Source organism: Talpa occidentalis, unplaced genomic scaffold (assembly GCF_014898055.3).
Source record: "Talpa occidentalis isolate TD23 unplaced genomic scaffold, MPIMG_talOcc4v2.1 talOcc4.4, whole genome shotgun sequence".
Taxonomy (NCBI): Eukaryota; Metazoa; Chordata; class Mammalia; order Eulipotyphla; family Talpidae; genus Talpa; species Talpa occidentalis.
The window spans coordinates 20,648,463-20,664,892 of NW_023604295.1; the positions used below are offsets into that span (position 1 = coordinate 20,648,463).

The window sequence follows — 16,430 nt, forward strand, 5'->3', positions numbered from 1 at the left end:
AAATTTTTCCAGGCCAATCAGGGGGTTCTTTGAACCAAAGTCACCTACTAGAGCTATCCCATGACCTACAATAACGAGTCTGTCCCAGTAACCCTGCTATGCTCAATCACTTACTATGAACAGCCTGGAGGAAATGCGGCCTCAAAGAATGTAGTGGTGGATCCAAAGGAATGTCAGCTGGGGTTGTCAGTCATCTATGCTACTTACAGCAAGAGAGGTGAAAGGCTTATTTTTCATGGTTACCACACATGTTGTTTATCTCTTTGTGAATCTGAATACTAAAAGGAGAGAAAAGGGAAAAGCAGTCATTACAAATAGTGCTGCAATCACCAAGAGAATGTGGATAGAGAAAAGTTCCAAAGACTAAGCTGTGGGGCATCCTAATATTAAGACCCTTGAGGGGAAAGGAACCAACAAGAGACTTACAAGAAACAATCTGTGAAGGGGGAGGACAATTCAGAGAGGTTGGTGTTTTAGAAGTCAAGTGAAAAAAATATACCATGAGTGAGTGATCAACCACGTTAAATGCTATAGACAAGTAAGCTGAAAACTGAAAAATGATTGATGGTTTTGCTCTATGAATCTTGGTGATTGACGAGAAGCTTCAGTGGAATGATGGAAGTGAAAGCATGGAGAATTGGAACAGAGAACTTGGAGACAGCAGATATAGGACACAGATCTTCAAAGAGTTGGAGTCAAGAGTTTATTGATTGAGATATAATAACTATAGATGCTGTAAATAATTACAGCATATCTGGTTATTGCTTTATTAGTGGTATGTCAGTAATGTTATTAGAATGTAGAATGAAGTCACTAATTCTGCCTAGAAGTTAAAGCTGAAATTTTCCAAGGTGACTTTTAAACTAAAGCTTGAGGATTAGGAATTTGTCTGGCAAGAAGAAAAAGGGGAGAAAAAAATAGTGCTGTATAGGAAGGAATCAAATGTTATGTAGATGAAACAGCTGGAGGGTCACACAAAGAACTTTATGCTCTGAAGTACTCTACTATGCTGAAAAACGCTCTCCCTTGGGTCAAGGCTTTGAAGACATATATTTTAGATCTTCATGGGAAAAGAATTGATCTTTAGGGCATACCTAGTCTTATTATCTTTTTGGTTATAGCATAACCTCTGTCCATGGCATAACATGTGTTTTACTCTATGTGACCATTAATTATATTTTCCTGTGTATCTCGACAGACTCAGAGACTAAAAATTGAATCTTAGTTATTTTTATAACACATCCAAATCTGGTACATTGTTGAGTTCTAAAGATATAATGGTTGAGTCTAATGATTAAATGTATGAATTAATGAGGGTTAGTTGCTTAAAGGATTCTGAAGAGATGAGTTTTAGAGCAATAAACTTAGGTTGGGACTACAAGATATGGCTTACTGTTGGGTAGTCGAAGTTGGTGAAAGCCTGGGAAGTATGTGCAGAAGGAGAGGGAACTAAATACATGTTGACTTCATAATATATACTTGGTCAGATAAAGGCAAATTAAGAACAAACCCTGGGGGCCTCCCCGGTGGCGCAGCGGTTGAGCGCTGGGTTGCGAAGCTGCCCGCAGCCTCGGCAGCGCCGGTTCGATCCCCGGCTACTCCCCGGCCACCGGAGGAGGGTCCCACATGGCGCGCAGACCTCTCCTGCCGCCCGCTGCTCCCCTCAGCAGTGTACTTCGGTCCTTCTGCCTGCTCTGCTCCCCGCTCTGGCTCTGGTGAATTCTCTCACCCTCCCGCGCTTCTGACTGTACCCAGTGCTTGTATAAATAAACAAATAAATCTTTAAAAAAAAAAAAAAAAAAAAGAACAAACCCTGGAAAGCTAACTATAGAACTGAGGCTTTCAGAGGGGCAGGGGCAGGGGGAGTAGTGAGAGCAAGGTAGGGAGAGAGCACAAAGGACTATGGTGATGAATTGTGGGTGTCTTGGTGGGAAGTCTGGTGTGGTAACAACACCTCAAAGGGGAGATTCTGTACTTTTAATACCCAAACACCTATGCAAACCAATGTTTTCTCAATAGTAATAATCAAAATAAATATGCCTTGGTCTCTATGTTCAGTCAGCAATTAGTTGTCATGGTGATGCCATATATTATCCATTTTGCTCAACTTCCCCTTAAAGCTGTGTCTATTGGACGTAAAATTAACCTGCTAACTCAACAGTTCTCATAAAAATAATAAAACTGTCACACTATAAATTATAACAGAAAAGGCAAACAACAGATTGATTTTCACAACTCAACTAATTGCCCTGTTATTGTGGAACCAGAGCTGATGTCAAAGAATAGAAGAGTAAACTTGTTAAGGAAAAGATCTTGGGACAGTCTTCCCCGGAACTCTGAGGCTGGTCTGAGTTAAAGCCTGTGTCATATAAACACCACAGTGACTTGATGAACATGTCCATGCTCTCTGGTTATTACAACAGAGGAAGAAGAGAGGACTGAGGAGTATGAGCTAGATAATACCATTTAGAGTGATAATACCTGAATTTAGGTTGATATTCAACCAGAAACATACCTATATGGTGTGAAGGCCTATCTTTGTTCTGATTAGTTGGTTTCAAAGTCATATCCAGTATTAAATATTTTTGTCATTCTTATTTGAGTTTGAGTCCTTACTCAATTCCTTTTAACTTTGTGACTTAAGCAAGTCACTTAACTTCTCCCTGTTTATTTCTTCTTCTACGAAATTGAGGCAATAGTGATGACAACACTCCTCTTACAAGGATTAAATGAGGAAATATAAATAAAAGCATACTATAAGCTATAAATGAACTATAAATATTAGCAGTTATAATTGATTAAAATGGCAATTACTGAAGCACTATTCATTTGCTTTAGCTCTTTAATGCTGAGAGGTAAGTATAACAATTATTGATGGAGCAGTAATCTTCAATTCCTAAAAGTTAAGGCCTTGGGTAGAATGTGAATTGAGAAGAGTTTTTAAAATAAAGATAACAATACTGAAAATACTTAAAATGCATACAATGTCCTTTTGTTTGCACTAAATCTTAGAATGTCACCTAATAAACAATAAAGTTCATAATCTCTGACTAGGCAGTATAGCTGACCATGCTACAAAATGGAACACAACTAAATTGTCCTACTTTCAGAACTATCTGAATTGGCAAAGTTTTTATTGACTTTTCTAAATGTGCAAACTCTGATTTCAAGTACCATGTATATCTCAAAACAAAAATAATAAGGTAGAATAAAATTTGAGAGTGAATACAATTCCAATGAATACGATTTCCAACTAGGTGATTTAATAAACATTTATTGAGAATCTGTTATTTTCAAGTCAGTGCTAAACATTTTGAGATAAACCAGGATATATAAGACGTCAATTATATTCTTAGTTTAGTTGTTTTTAAAGTACACATAATGATTAATTTTGTCAACTTTGATCAAACATTAGTCTAAATGTCACTATGAAGGTATTTTTATAGATGGATTAACATATAATTCAGTAGACTGAATAAACACATACACACACCCTCTTGGTTTTCAGGAAAATCCTGACAAATCTAATGCACTAATGTAGTATATGATCAAACTATACTTTCATTTTTCAATGTGTAATAATCTGAGTTTACAAATATCTTCAGGAGAAAGATAATGATTAAACTTTGTCCATCTTAACCTTGAAATATTAACATAAAACCAGATAGTAAATGTTGTTAGTCAATATATGAAAAGTAAATGAAAATTAAAATATCCTAAGAAGATTAAACAATATATTCTTTGATCCATCATGTATTAACTATGGAATTTTAAAGAGTTAGTTTTGTTTGTATTAATGTTATGATTCAGGGAATTTTAAAGTGGATTTAACATAAACTATTTCATTCTAACTCTGATGATTTTTCCTTGAACTGCTTTGAATTAGTTTCCTGTTACTTGATGACAAACTAATCCTAAATAATATATCCACTTTTCATAAGGATAGAATAGCATATAGTAAAATAAGTTAAAAAAAGGTCCATTAAAATAAAGATAAAATGATTATGAGTTATTTAATGCAAAAAGAGGTGTAATGGTCTTACTAGAAATCCTAGGGTAAGGATAATTGCTATAAGTGGGAACAAAATTTATCTGACTTTGAAGCAGCCAAGTCAAAAAGGAATTTCAACAAATTACCTTATTTTTATTGTCAAAGGAAGTCTATTACTTCATGAAGAAGGAGAAGCTTTGCTTGCACAAAAGTGATGGAATAAGAGAAAGCTATTAGGGATTTTTCCTGTAATAAGCACTGAAAGAGAAGAGAATAAACTTGTAAATATTTATCGAATCTCTATTATATACAGTACATCCATATGTCCATTGATAATAAACCACTCTGTGTATTATAGGCATCACTGGTAATTCATAATTTTTTATCATATTGAATATATTATTCCAGTAATAGTATTATTTTTGACATCTCATTTAAACTTTCATGTCATTATCTCATGACTGCTAACTAAAAGTGATCAGATTCACAGTTAGGTTGATTAGGAATTTCTTAAATTGAGAATAGATGAAATTATGGGAACTCCTTGTTGGGTTGAACTTGTCACTATTATAATTTTGATATAAGATATATGATAACATTTCCTTTCTGAAAAAAACATTCCTCATCTTATATTATAGTGATATTTCCCTGTGTAATTTATCAGCCCATGCAATGATGCCTTTTAAAGCTCTGTAACGACTGAATAGTTGGCAGTTCCACCAAAAGAAGGAATGAATTGAATAAACAGGAGCCATAGTGGTTCACACAAACAAAATACATAGGGTTATTCTTATTGATATGAATAGTAACAGCAGAATAATCTAGAGACAAATATTGTGATATCTTTATGGACAAGGCAAAAATGTGTTTGGCCTTTCAAAAATGCTATACTAGTTAATTCATCCACAGAATGCCAGATGTTGGAGGTAAAAATGACTTAAAATATTGCCTAGTTTTATAGATAATGTCTGATAAGGAGCCTAAGACCCAGAGAAGTAAAATTATCTTTCTGAGATTACAATAGCATGTCAACACAACAGTACAGAACCAAGACTGTACACCAGTGGGCTTTTCCACCCCATTCAATAATGTTAGCAGCACCATTTTTTACTTAATGCTACCTCAAACTTAAAATTGAAATGTAAATGGTAACTCCTCTGGCAACAAATTGACTCATTCCAGAGATATTTGAAATATAGACATTAGACCAAGGCTGGGGTTGTGTCTGTGCACCTTTGGTGGCTTGATCTGAAGGTCCATGGGGAAAGATATTGGCCAGAGAGTGAGTCACTCCTGGAGCCAGTCTAACAACATTGCTTCAGAGGTGTGTGACATGGTTGTGACTGATTCCTTCTCTAGTCTATCTTCCAGAGCTTGTGTCAGTATTCGAGGATACATTAGAGTTGTAAGTAGTGTAAAAGCTGTTTTTGCACACATTTTTTGCTCCAGTCTTTTCCCTACTTTACATAGTAAATTGGTGAGTTTTGTCATTTTAACAGTAGTCCAGGTCATCCTCATCCACTCTAATGGAACTTCCTGCTCCTAATCTATCCTCCTTCCCATCCAAGGATTACACACTGGGCAGAGCCATCATTTACTGAAGTAAATCAGATTTTAGAACAAACTAAGCCCAAAGTTTGCAAATGGAAGAAATAACAAAAATCAAAATAGAAATAAATGAAATAAAGACCAGAAAAACAACAGAAAAGATGAGTGAAACTAAGTGCTGGGTTTTTTTAAAAGATTTATTTATTTATGGGCCTCCCTGGTGGCACAAGGGGTTAAGCACAGCTTCTGCAGCACGAGTTCGATCCCTGTCTGGCCAGGGAGCAACACACATGGCGCAGCAGGCCTCTCCTGACTTGCCCGCTGCTCCCCTCAGCAGTGTACTTTAGTCAATCTGCCTGTTCTGTTCCCCACTCTGTCTCTGGTGAATTCTCTCACCCCTACACCTCTGGCCTGTACCCCAGTTCTTGTGTGCATAAATAAAAAAATCTTAGAAAAAGATAAAAAATTATAGCTGAATTAAGGAAAAAAGAGGAAAGACAAATAAAATTGGAAATTGAAGAGATTTATAACTGACACTACAAAAAATACAATGGATTATGAGAGACTACTATGGACAGTTATACATCAACGATTGGGTAAGCTGGAATACATGGGCAAATTCCCAGAAAAGTACAAGTTACCAAAACTAAATCATGAAAAATAAAAATCCATACAGACCAATAATAAGTACAGAGATTGAGTCAGTAATAAAATATCTCCCATGACAAGATGAACTTCCTTGTATATTCTACCAAAAATTTAAAGAATTAATTCTAAGTCTTCTCAAACTCTTCCAAAAAAATTAAAGAGGAAAGGAATACTCCCAAACTTATTGTGCAAGACCAGCATATCATAATACAAAATGCAGGTAAAGACACTGCAAGAAAAGAAAGCTACAGGTCAATATCCCTGATGAATATAGATGCAAAAATTGTCAGTGAAATATTAACAAACTTAATTTATCACATTGAAAAAAATGTTTGCCATGATCAAGTGGGATTTGTCCCTCAGATTCAAGAACGATTCAACATATACAAAGCAGTAAATGTGATACGTCACATTCATCAAATGAATGGTAAAAGTCACATGATGCGGGAAAAACATTTGACAAAATGCAATATTTTCATGATAAAACTCTTTCAACAAATTAGGTGTAGAAGGAATTCTCCTCAACATAATAAAAGCCCTATATGACAAGTTCAGAGCTAACCCCATTATTCAAAGACAAAAAGTTAAAAGCTTTACCTTGAAGATTAGGAACAATGTAAGAGTGCCCACTGGCATCACTCATTTTCAACACAGCACTGGAAGTCCTAGCTGGAGAAACTAGGCAAGACAAAGAAATAAAATGTATAAAATTATAATGGAAGAAGAAAACTCTCTGTGTTGCAGATGATATGATATGATCTAATATAGTGAAAATCCTAAGCCAAAGCCTATTAGAACTAATCAACAATTTCCATAAAGTTACAGGACACAAAAATCAACATACAGAGATGAGTTGTTTTTATACAACAACAAAGCATATGAAAAAGAAATAGAGACTAAATCTATTTAAAATAGCATGCAAAGAATAACAAACATAGGAATAAGTTTAACCAAGGAAGTGAAAGATCTCTTAAATGAAAACCATAAGACTTTGATGTAAGAACTTGAAGAATACACTAAATAATCCTATTAAAAATGGGCAGAGGGACTGGTACCTTTCCAAAGAAGACATAGAAATTGATTACTCTGTGCATTTCTGAAAGCACTGTGTTCTGGTAGAAGTGATTTCTCCAACTGCCTTGAGACCCTCCTTGACAGGGAGATTGGGGGTGGGGATATGCCTGAAGTGGAAGCTGTGGTGGCTACAGTGACTATGGAGCTGAAGAGAAACTACTTGAGCTCCTGTGGAAGTAAAGTAGAATCATAAGAACATAATGAATAAAGAGGAGAAAACCTACGTTGACTATTTAGTCCCTGATGCCATGTACTTCAAATTAATATTATCTGATGGCCATAGGTTTACGATGGCATAAAAAGAGAACATGCATTAATATCAAGAATATTAAAAACCATGTTGAATGGCCCTAGTCAGTTTGTTGAAAATGAAACCAATGAATTTTAGAGAGCTTCAATTTTAGAAAGGCCCCTTTAACCTGTTATCAAAAGCATGCATATATTTAACCCACGAGGTTATCTATACTAACAGTTTGGACATTCTGGAATTCCCTGTTGTACCCAAAATTTCAGTAGAACTGCTGATAGTTGGTAGCATCATATAATGTTAGATAAAATAATTTATTTCAATAAACTGTGGACTTTTTTCAATTAAAAAAGGTCTACAAATGACCAGCAGATACATGACAAGGCACCCAACGTCATTAATCGCGAGGGAATGCAAATTAAAACCATACTGAGCTATTATCACATACCTGTTAGGATGGTTATTATCAAAAAGCCAAATGATAAATTTTTATGAAGATGTGGAGAAAAGGGAAACTCTGTGTCCTCTAAATTATAAATTTGTTCAACCACTATGGAAAACAGTATAGAGTTTTCCTTTAAAAATTAAAACTAGTAGTACCATATGATCCATCAATCTTATATCTGGGTATATATTTTAAAGAAAATGAAATCAGAATCTTGAGGAGATATCTACACTCCCAAATCCATGGCAGCATTATTCAGAATAGCCAAGAAATGGAAAAAAACCTAAGTGTCCATCCATGGATGAATGGACAAGGAAGATGTGGTATATGTACATAATGGACTTATTCTGTCACGAGAAAGAAGGAAATTCTGCCATTTGGGACAACATGGTTGGGCCTCGAGGACATTATTCTAATGAAATAAGCCAGATGGAGAAAGACAAATATTGTATGATATCACTTAAATAATGAAGTAAAACACTAACAGCATGGAGAGTATGATTTAAAGACCATGAGATATTGGGAGCCCCAAATCCTCTATTTGACTAGCAGAGTTTGTGTAGAAAGATGGGAAAGTGAGTTTGTCTGCGAGGGGTGCTGGTCTTGTGGAGATATGTGGGCAGGCTCTCCATGGTAGGAAGCGTAGCACACACTGGGGTACCATATTAAGCACATCACTCTAATTGGGCTAACAAATTATTAAAAGCCGCTGAAAAAAATTGTTCATTAATTCACAGGAAACCTCTAGAAAGAAGAAAGAGTCCAAGGGATTGAAAAGTTCTGCAATAACGGAGGCTCTAAAAGTCACAGAGAGGGTGCTTATTAATGTCAACAGGATCAAGAGTATTATGACTATTTTTTTTTTTTTTTGCCAGAGGGTATACAAATGCAGAGGGTACCACAAATTATGCAGTGGAGTCTCCCATATTTGGGGAAATTGCAAAGTTCAGCACACCTGGAATGCAAGGGACAAATCTCCCTTAGGAAATCCACCTTCATGGTCTTTGTTTCTTCCCTGCCAGGTAAATATAATGGGTTCAAAATTTACCTGCCCTGGCGAGTGTGGTTTGAGACATACAGAATACATGTGAAATACCAAAGTTATGCTTTCAAGAACCGAAAGAAATATTGAGGTAACTACACAAAGATGAGAAATAATTTCAAATTTCATATCCTACCTTTACACATAAAATGGATCCAATGGCCTCTGCAGTAAATTTACTCTATTTTCAACTCATGGTTTCTAGTAAAATCTCAGAATATTTATCCTTGATCAAAATGGTTGGCATCTGAGGCAGATTACATGACTTCTAATATGTCTTTCCTTCATTTCTCTGTGCATTACACCTCTCTCTCTTTCTCTCTCTCTCTCTCTCTCTCTCTCCCCCCCACCCCCCTCCCTCCCTACCTATCTATCTATGCATTCATTTCTATCTAGGGTGAATTTTGAATAATTTGTTTGAGGAAAACAGTATTTGGCACACTTGTAAAGAGACCCAGCTATACAAAGATCTCGCCCTCTTAGGATGAGACGGTGACCACAGGAGTAAATCAGGCATGAGGATGGACAAGAGAGATGACAATGATGATGGAGAAAGTCAAACCCAACCTGTTTCCTATGGTCAATGTGGTTCAGGGTAAGTCAGTGATGGACAAAAATGACTTTGCCTCAAATTTGCCTCCATTTGGAAAAAACTTACTAATGGTCCTTGGCCTTATTTTTTATGTTTTTCTGAGAGATTTAGATGGCCATGTGGAAAGTGTGCTTGTCATATTTGTCAATTTCACGAAGCAGGGAAAGGTTGTTTGATGATGGATTCAATGTCCAGAAAGTCCTAGATAGCCTGGGATGTGAGAATGAGGCATACAATAAAATTGAATAAAATCAAACAGTTAACTAACATTCATGGAAGTCAATTAAGATTAAATCAATGGCCGTCCTAAAGTATGCCCAGCTTGATAACTTTTCATGGAAGAAGAAACATGAATTAATAAGATGAAGAAGTGGCTGAGAAAATGAACACAGCACTAAATTGTAGTGACACAAGTTGTTTCTCCAAATTGAAGTAGGAAAACATCCACTCTGCGGAGCTCTCTGATCAGATCTGAAATATTATGAACAGAATCTGGATACCCAACTTTCAGAAATGTAGGCCTCTAGATGTGTTGGAAGGAAAAGATGGAGAGGAATCCAGAAGCCACATATTGATTTTAGAATTCAGCATGTCAAAGATGTTTTCTAGGATTAGAGACTTTATTTTTTTTAATTTTATTTTTATATCCCCCATACAATTGCAGCCCCCTTATTTTGACCCCAATCCCTCCTTTCCCCACCCCCTCCCCCCATAGTGTGTCTCTGGTTTATATTTGTTTGTTGATTTTGATTTTTTCTTTCTTTTAGTTATTCTTTTTCCTGGTCCCTTATGTAGGTTTTCTAGATTCCTGCTATGAGTGAGACCATCCGGTATTTTTCTTTTTTTTTCTGGCTTATTTCGCTGAGCATGATCCCTTCCAGTGCCATCCATGTTGCTGCAAATTGCATGTGTTTATCTTTTTTGAATGCTGAATAATATTCCATGGTGTATATGTCCCACATCTTCTTGATCCAGTCATCTATTTTTGGGCATTTGGGTTGTTTCCAAAGCTTAGCTATTGTAGGATTAGAGACTTAAAAAAAAAAATTGCTGTAATGTTGGTTTACATGTCTAATTTTAGAATACAGGTTCACACATTTTCAAATGTGCTAACCACAGGATCCTCACCACCAAAGCCTTTTACCATAGCCCACAGAATTTCCTCTACTCTTTGATCCCTGCACCCTACTACGGTAACCTCAGTTCTGTAGGCAGAATGAAAGAGTTTGCTTTGATTTTGTATTGTCTATCCCTTTGCTTGTTTCTTTATAGAAACATATAAATGCAAGCCCCTAGTATTTGTCTTTCTCCTTCTGATTTATTGCATTTATTTAATAGCCTCTAGTCCCATTCATGCTGTCTCAAGTGACAACAATTAAGTTTTTTAATACAGCTGAGTAATATTCCATTGTGTGTGTGTGTGTATATATATATATATATATATATATATATATAAAACGTACTCTATAAATATACTATATCTTCTTTTATATATATTCTCTCACTCATATATATACATATATATGTGTGTGTGTATATGTGTGTACACTCTATCTTTTTTTCCTAATCATTTATCATTTGACACTTAGGTCATTTTGATAACTTGGCTACTCTAACTAGTGCTGCAATGAATAAATGAGTGCATATATCTTTTCAAATTAGTGTTTTTATATTTTTTGGATAGTTACCGAAGAATAAAATGGATACATTATATGTTGATCTATTTTTAATTTTTTGAGGAAACTCCATACTCTTTTCTACAGAGGCTGGACCAGTTTTCCCACTAACATTGTAAAAGGCTTCATTTTTCTCCATAATTTCACCAACACTTGTTGTTTCTGGTCTTTTTATAATGAGCAATTCTCAATGGTGTGAGGTGATGTCGCATTGTGGTTTTTGATTTACATTGTCCTCATAATAACGAGTATTAGCTACGATGAGCATTTTTTTAGTCAGTCTATTGGCCATTTGAAGGTCTTTGGGAAAATGCCCTTTCATATCTTCTCATTTTTTGATTGTTTGATTTTTTAAATTGTTGAGTTATATGAGTTATTTGTATATGTTGAAAATTAACCCCTTGTCAGTTATGATGTACAAATATTTTCTCCCATTCAGTAATATGTCTTTTGTTTTACTGATGTTCTTTCACTGTACAGAAGCTTTCTCATTTAATGTTGTTCTATTTGTTGAATTTTGCTTTTGTTTTTCTTGACATTGGAATAGAGTCTCTAAAAACATCCCTGAGGCCAATGTCGGGGACTGTATTGAATATATAGTCAAAGTTTTCTTCTATGTATTTTATGGCATCCAAGTTTGGTCTGACATCCAAGTCTTCATTCCAGTTTGAATTAATGTTTGTAATGGTATGACACAGTGATCTAGTTGTCTGTCTACAGAGGCAGAAACAAGACCAGTGAAGGAATGTTGTAAGGGAGTGGGTTTCAGAAGACTTGGGTTAGATCCAGAGTTGTTGATGGCCACTGACAAGAGGTTTCCATTTTCCTGGTGGTGTTTAGGCTTGGATTGGGCGCTTAGCTGTCATAAACATGGGAGCAAAAATTTTGCTTTGGGAGGGAGAAAAGGCTGACAACTTCAAGTCTCTATCAACCCTATGACTTTATGAACCCTGGACAGTCCCTCAGCTTCTACTTGAATAGTTCTGATAACTGTAGCATAGATATTCTTCCTTGAAAGGTCTTTAAAAAATGTTGGGTTACAATTTGCCATTGTCTTGCTCTGAACAATAGAAAGAAGGCAAAACCACAGCTTTGGCTGGTTACATTGTTCTGGAGAAATGTGTGCAATTGAAGTTGCTATATTGCTCTTAGATTGTATTATTGACTAAGCTGGCTGTCCATTACTCTCGTTAGCGCTCTAGTCAATTCAGAACACTCTTCAAAACAGGATTAATTGACTTTTCATCAATGTTCATATTGAAGCTGGTATCAGATCTGGCTCAGAGCATTAGAACAAGAAGTAATTGCAAAGAGTTAATGGCCTCTGTCTAAGGTCAAGATTGGGTTTCAAGATTAGAGGCAAGACTGAGCCTGCCTGACTGAATCCAGTAACCCCAGCTCTATGCAGGGAAAGGATATTGAGGCTAAGTATTTGCCTTGGCCTTCTCTGTTTTCTGTATTACTAGTCATTGCGATATTTGAGAAAGATTCAAATTGAAAAATCTTGAAGTTAAAGAAGTATTCAGAGGTTTCGTGGTTTGAGACCTTTCCAAAACTAGTTCTAAACACATGCTTTCCTATGTGCTAAAGTTGTATTTCTTTTGTTATAATTTAAGTTGTATGAAATCAGGAAGTATGACTTTGAAACTTTTTTTTTTTTTTAAATTCAAGTAAAGCTACTTTCCATGGAATGACAGAAGGGTTTACAAGACTGTATTTGGGATAGGTTTTAACTTGCAAGTATCTTCATTTGGATGTTAATTTTTGTATTTGAGCAAATCCTAAACTACCTCTTGCAGTACAAGCCTTGTTATGACCATGGTTCCATAATTTGGAACCGAAGATGGTAGATGACTTAAGTTGCCAATGTCTAACACTAATACTCACTGCTGTGGGCTAAGGCCCCTCATCTCATTTCCAGAACCATCTTGCTTGGCTATGTCTTCATCATCTCCCAGGTAGGTTCAGAGCTTACCTCTCTGACATGCACCTTGGTCTACATCTTGCTGCCTGTAGATGAACCTGTTTCAATCACTTCATACCTGTATAACTCAGTGTTTTCTGATTGTATTACCTGTAAGTCCTCAATGTGCAGTGGAGAACTCTCTTAAATAAAAGTTCTACCCTTTTCCTTGACGTTTCCATTTTCTGTCTTACTCATACCCTCTGGAAAGATATTGTTCATTCATTCAAGGAGGAACCAATATTTATTGGTGTTTAATACTCACGACCTGAGCAGAAAGACAATATCACCACTAAATAAGTAAGAAATCCCAGGTTCAGAGAACTAATAACTTGCCCAATGTCACTATCTTTTGTCTGATTATAATTTACATGCTCTTTTGTTTCACTATACTTCCTCTCATTTTGCAAACATTTATCAGGTGTCTATTCTGCGCTAGGTATTAGGATAAGTAGATGAAGGATAAGGATAAGTAGATGAATGACATCACACATATGAAGATACAGTAAAAAATGCATAGCATTTTGCATACACTGAATCCTTTTAATTAGAACAAATTCAGTCTAGTGGAAGAAATAGGTAGAAATATTTCTGTTTTCCGAATTTCTCTTGCTTGGTCTTACTTCATTTTCCAAATCTGTCCTTCAACACATGAATTTAACCTTCCACCCACTGAAGATTGCCATTTATCTAGTTATTCAAATTTCTTCCACATACTTTACAATTAATTATTCAACAAACATTTATAAGGGGTACTCTATTCAAAGCACAATACTAAGTTGATGCTGAGAATACAAAAATGAACAAGACCCTGTCAAGTGGAAGGCATAAACAATGGTTTCAGAGCAAAGCGAGAAGAGCTGAAAAGAATTGAGAGGTTGTGGAGAAAGGAGCTATGAGAGTATGGGGAGAGAGGGAACGGCTTTAGCTGGAGCGCAAAGATAATAAACGATCCTAAGATAGGGAAGAGGAAGAAATGTTCCAGACAGAATAAAAGCAAGTACAAAGGGACAGAGGTGTGCTTGGAACTCATGAGTCAGCTGGGCTCCAGGGCATGGTGAGGGGGAAGTTGAGGCAGGGCTGGAGAACCAGTGTTTTTTTCATGCAAGATTAGGACCCAGGATCAGAAGCATGCTTTAGAAAGATGTCTTCCAGAGACACTTTGGAGACATTTGGGGAAAAGAAGCTAGTAAGGTGAAGGGACCCATTTACCTGGATTTGCCTTTATATCCCTCATCTTCAAAAAAGAAGTGCAAATTCCACAAAGGAGTTATTGCACAGTATTCTTTTATGTTCTTTGTGCTTTAATATGGTACTATTCCCAAGAACTTGATCTAAGAAATGGTTATTACTATTACCCCCCTTTCCCCCCCCCATTATATTTTTAGGTCAGTAAAATAATATGTTGCTTCTGGTCACTACTTTGTAGCCTATTGTGTAGTTGAGGCTGAATGTAATTATTTAGAATACCTGGAAAGCTAAGGAGGAAAAGGGCCTCCCTGGAGTAATGCCTGCCCTCTTGTCTCCAGGGTAAGTTGAGGGGTGGGATGGAATGCACTCTGGTACTCATTTTGAGCCTGTACAAGTTACACATTACATTTGATTTAATGAATAGAAACTCAAATTATCCAACGTGTCCTATTGAGGCCTATGCAATGTACTATGTTTGACAGATACTGAAATATCTGAATTAAGGAACAGTGTCTGCCTTTGTGAGCATAGATTGGGTACTGAGAGTGGGGGATAGACATTTTAAGTTAAGTATAATAAAATCTGTTCATGCTATGATTGCCTTGTGAACAAAGCGCTGTGGGAAACAGACGGAGTGATAAAGTAGCTCCCAAGATTGTAGTGGGATTTAAAAACACATGTGTAGGGCCTCTCTGGTGGTGCAAGTGGTTAAGCACCACACTATGAAGCAATCTGCAGCCTCTGCAGCACGAGTTTGATCCCCCAGCTGGCCAGGGAGCTACCCACATGGCACAGCAGACCTCTCCTGACTCGCCTGCTGCTCCCCTCAGCAGTGTACTTTGGTCAATCTGCCTGTTCTGTTCCCCACTCTGTGTCTGGTGAATCCTCTCACCCCGCCCCTCCCATTATCTCTGGCCTGCACCCCAGCTCTTGCATGCATAAATAAATCTAAAAAAAAAAATACTGAAAAACTAAAAATCCAAATGTCCAACAGTTGGACAAGAGTTAATCATGACCAATTAAAAAAAATAGAAATACATGTGTAAATGAAGAAATGGCACAGCATCTTTGCTTTGATTACTATTCAGCAACACCGCATTTATCTAGGTGTTTGGGTGATCCTTTGCAGAACGTGCCACGTCGCTCGTCGAGCTGCGCGCCCCAAGCCTCAGCCTTCACTGCAAGGACTGAACCAAAAAGAATTTCTGCTTAAGTTATGCAGGCCCGGGGGGCAAAGCAGGCTCCCCAGCGCTGCAGCCACCGAGCTGGAGGCGGCGGTTATACTAAGCAGTTTACGGCAGGGGGCGGGCCCCAAATCCCCATGTGGTCCCGACATCATTGACATGGCGGAATCCCCCATCAAACCCTCCTGGTAGTTATTGGAGCGGCGGCGGCGGCCGGAGGAGGAGGCGGAGAGCAGCGGCGCGACGGCGGAGCGGCGAAGGGGGGCGGCAGGAATCTCGGGGCTGCCAGCTGGGGGGGGCGCAGGCGACCCGGTGTGTGGCGCGCCCGGAGCCCCGCGTTGCAGCCCGGGAGAAGGTGAGGCGCGCGGGGCGGGCGGGCGCGCGGGCGAGCGGGGGGCGCCGGGACCCCGCACCTGGGCCGGCGGGTCGGGCGCGCTGGAAAGCCCCGGCCGGACGCCGAGTGCGCCAACGCGCGTTCCTGTCGGGGGCGCTCCGGCCGCGCGGCGCTTCCCGGGGCAAACTTGGCGCCAGAGCGCGGGGGCGCCTCGCGCTGGCTGGGGCGCCCCGGGATCGCGGGGCCCGGGAGAGGGGGGTCGGCGGCCGCTTTGGGGCCGCGTCTCCCTGGGCTCGGGTCCCCCGGCGGTCCCTCCCGCCGGCCGGGGCTTGGCGAGGGGGAAGAAACGCGCAAATTCTTGTTGATGGAAAAAAAATCTGGGCAGTGGCTCGCGCTCGGGCTCGGCTCGGCCTCCCCCGCCCCTGCCTTCCCTGTAGATTTTGTCCGAGGAATACGCTCCCCCTCCCGGAATCTCGGCGGCAGGAACGCGCCCGG

The 16,430-nt window shown here is 38.3% G+C and overlaps 1 protein-coding gene and 2 pseudogenes across 1 annotated transcript in view; 2 read left to right on the forward strand and 1 right to left on the reverse strand.

Annotated features, from left to right (window-relative positions):
- The first annotated feature begins 7,461 nt into the window (after positions 1–7,461).
- Positions 7,462–7,806, forward strand: LOC119257131 (elongin-C-like; annotated as a pseudogene).
- Positions 7,807–8,831: 1,025 nt separating this feature from the next.
- Positions 8,832–8,983, reverse strand: LOC119258377 (U1 spliceosomal RNA; annotated as a pseudogene).
- A 6,770-nt stretch (positions 8,984–15,753) lies between these two features.
- FNDC3B (fibronectin type III domain containing 3B) overlaps positions 15,754–16,430 on the forward strand; it is a 316,053-nt gene continuing 315,376 nt past the window's right edge. Inside the window, exon 1 of the mRNA XM_037525111.2 lies at positions 15,754–15,956. The gene's annotated coding sequence lies outside the window, so the exon portion shown is untranslated. The remainder of the gene's footprint in view (positions 15,957–16,430) is intronic.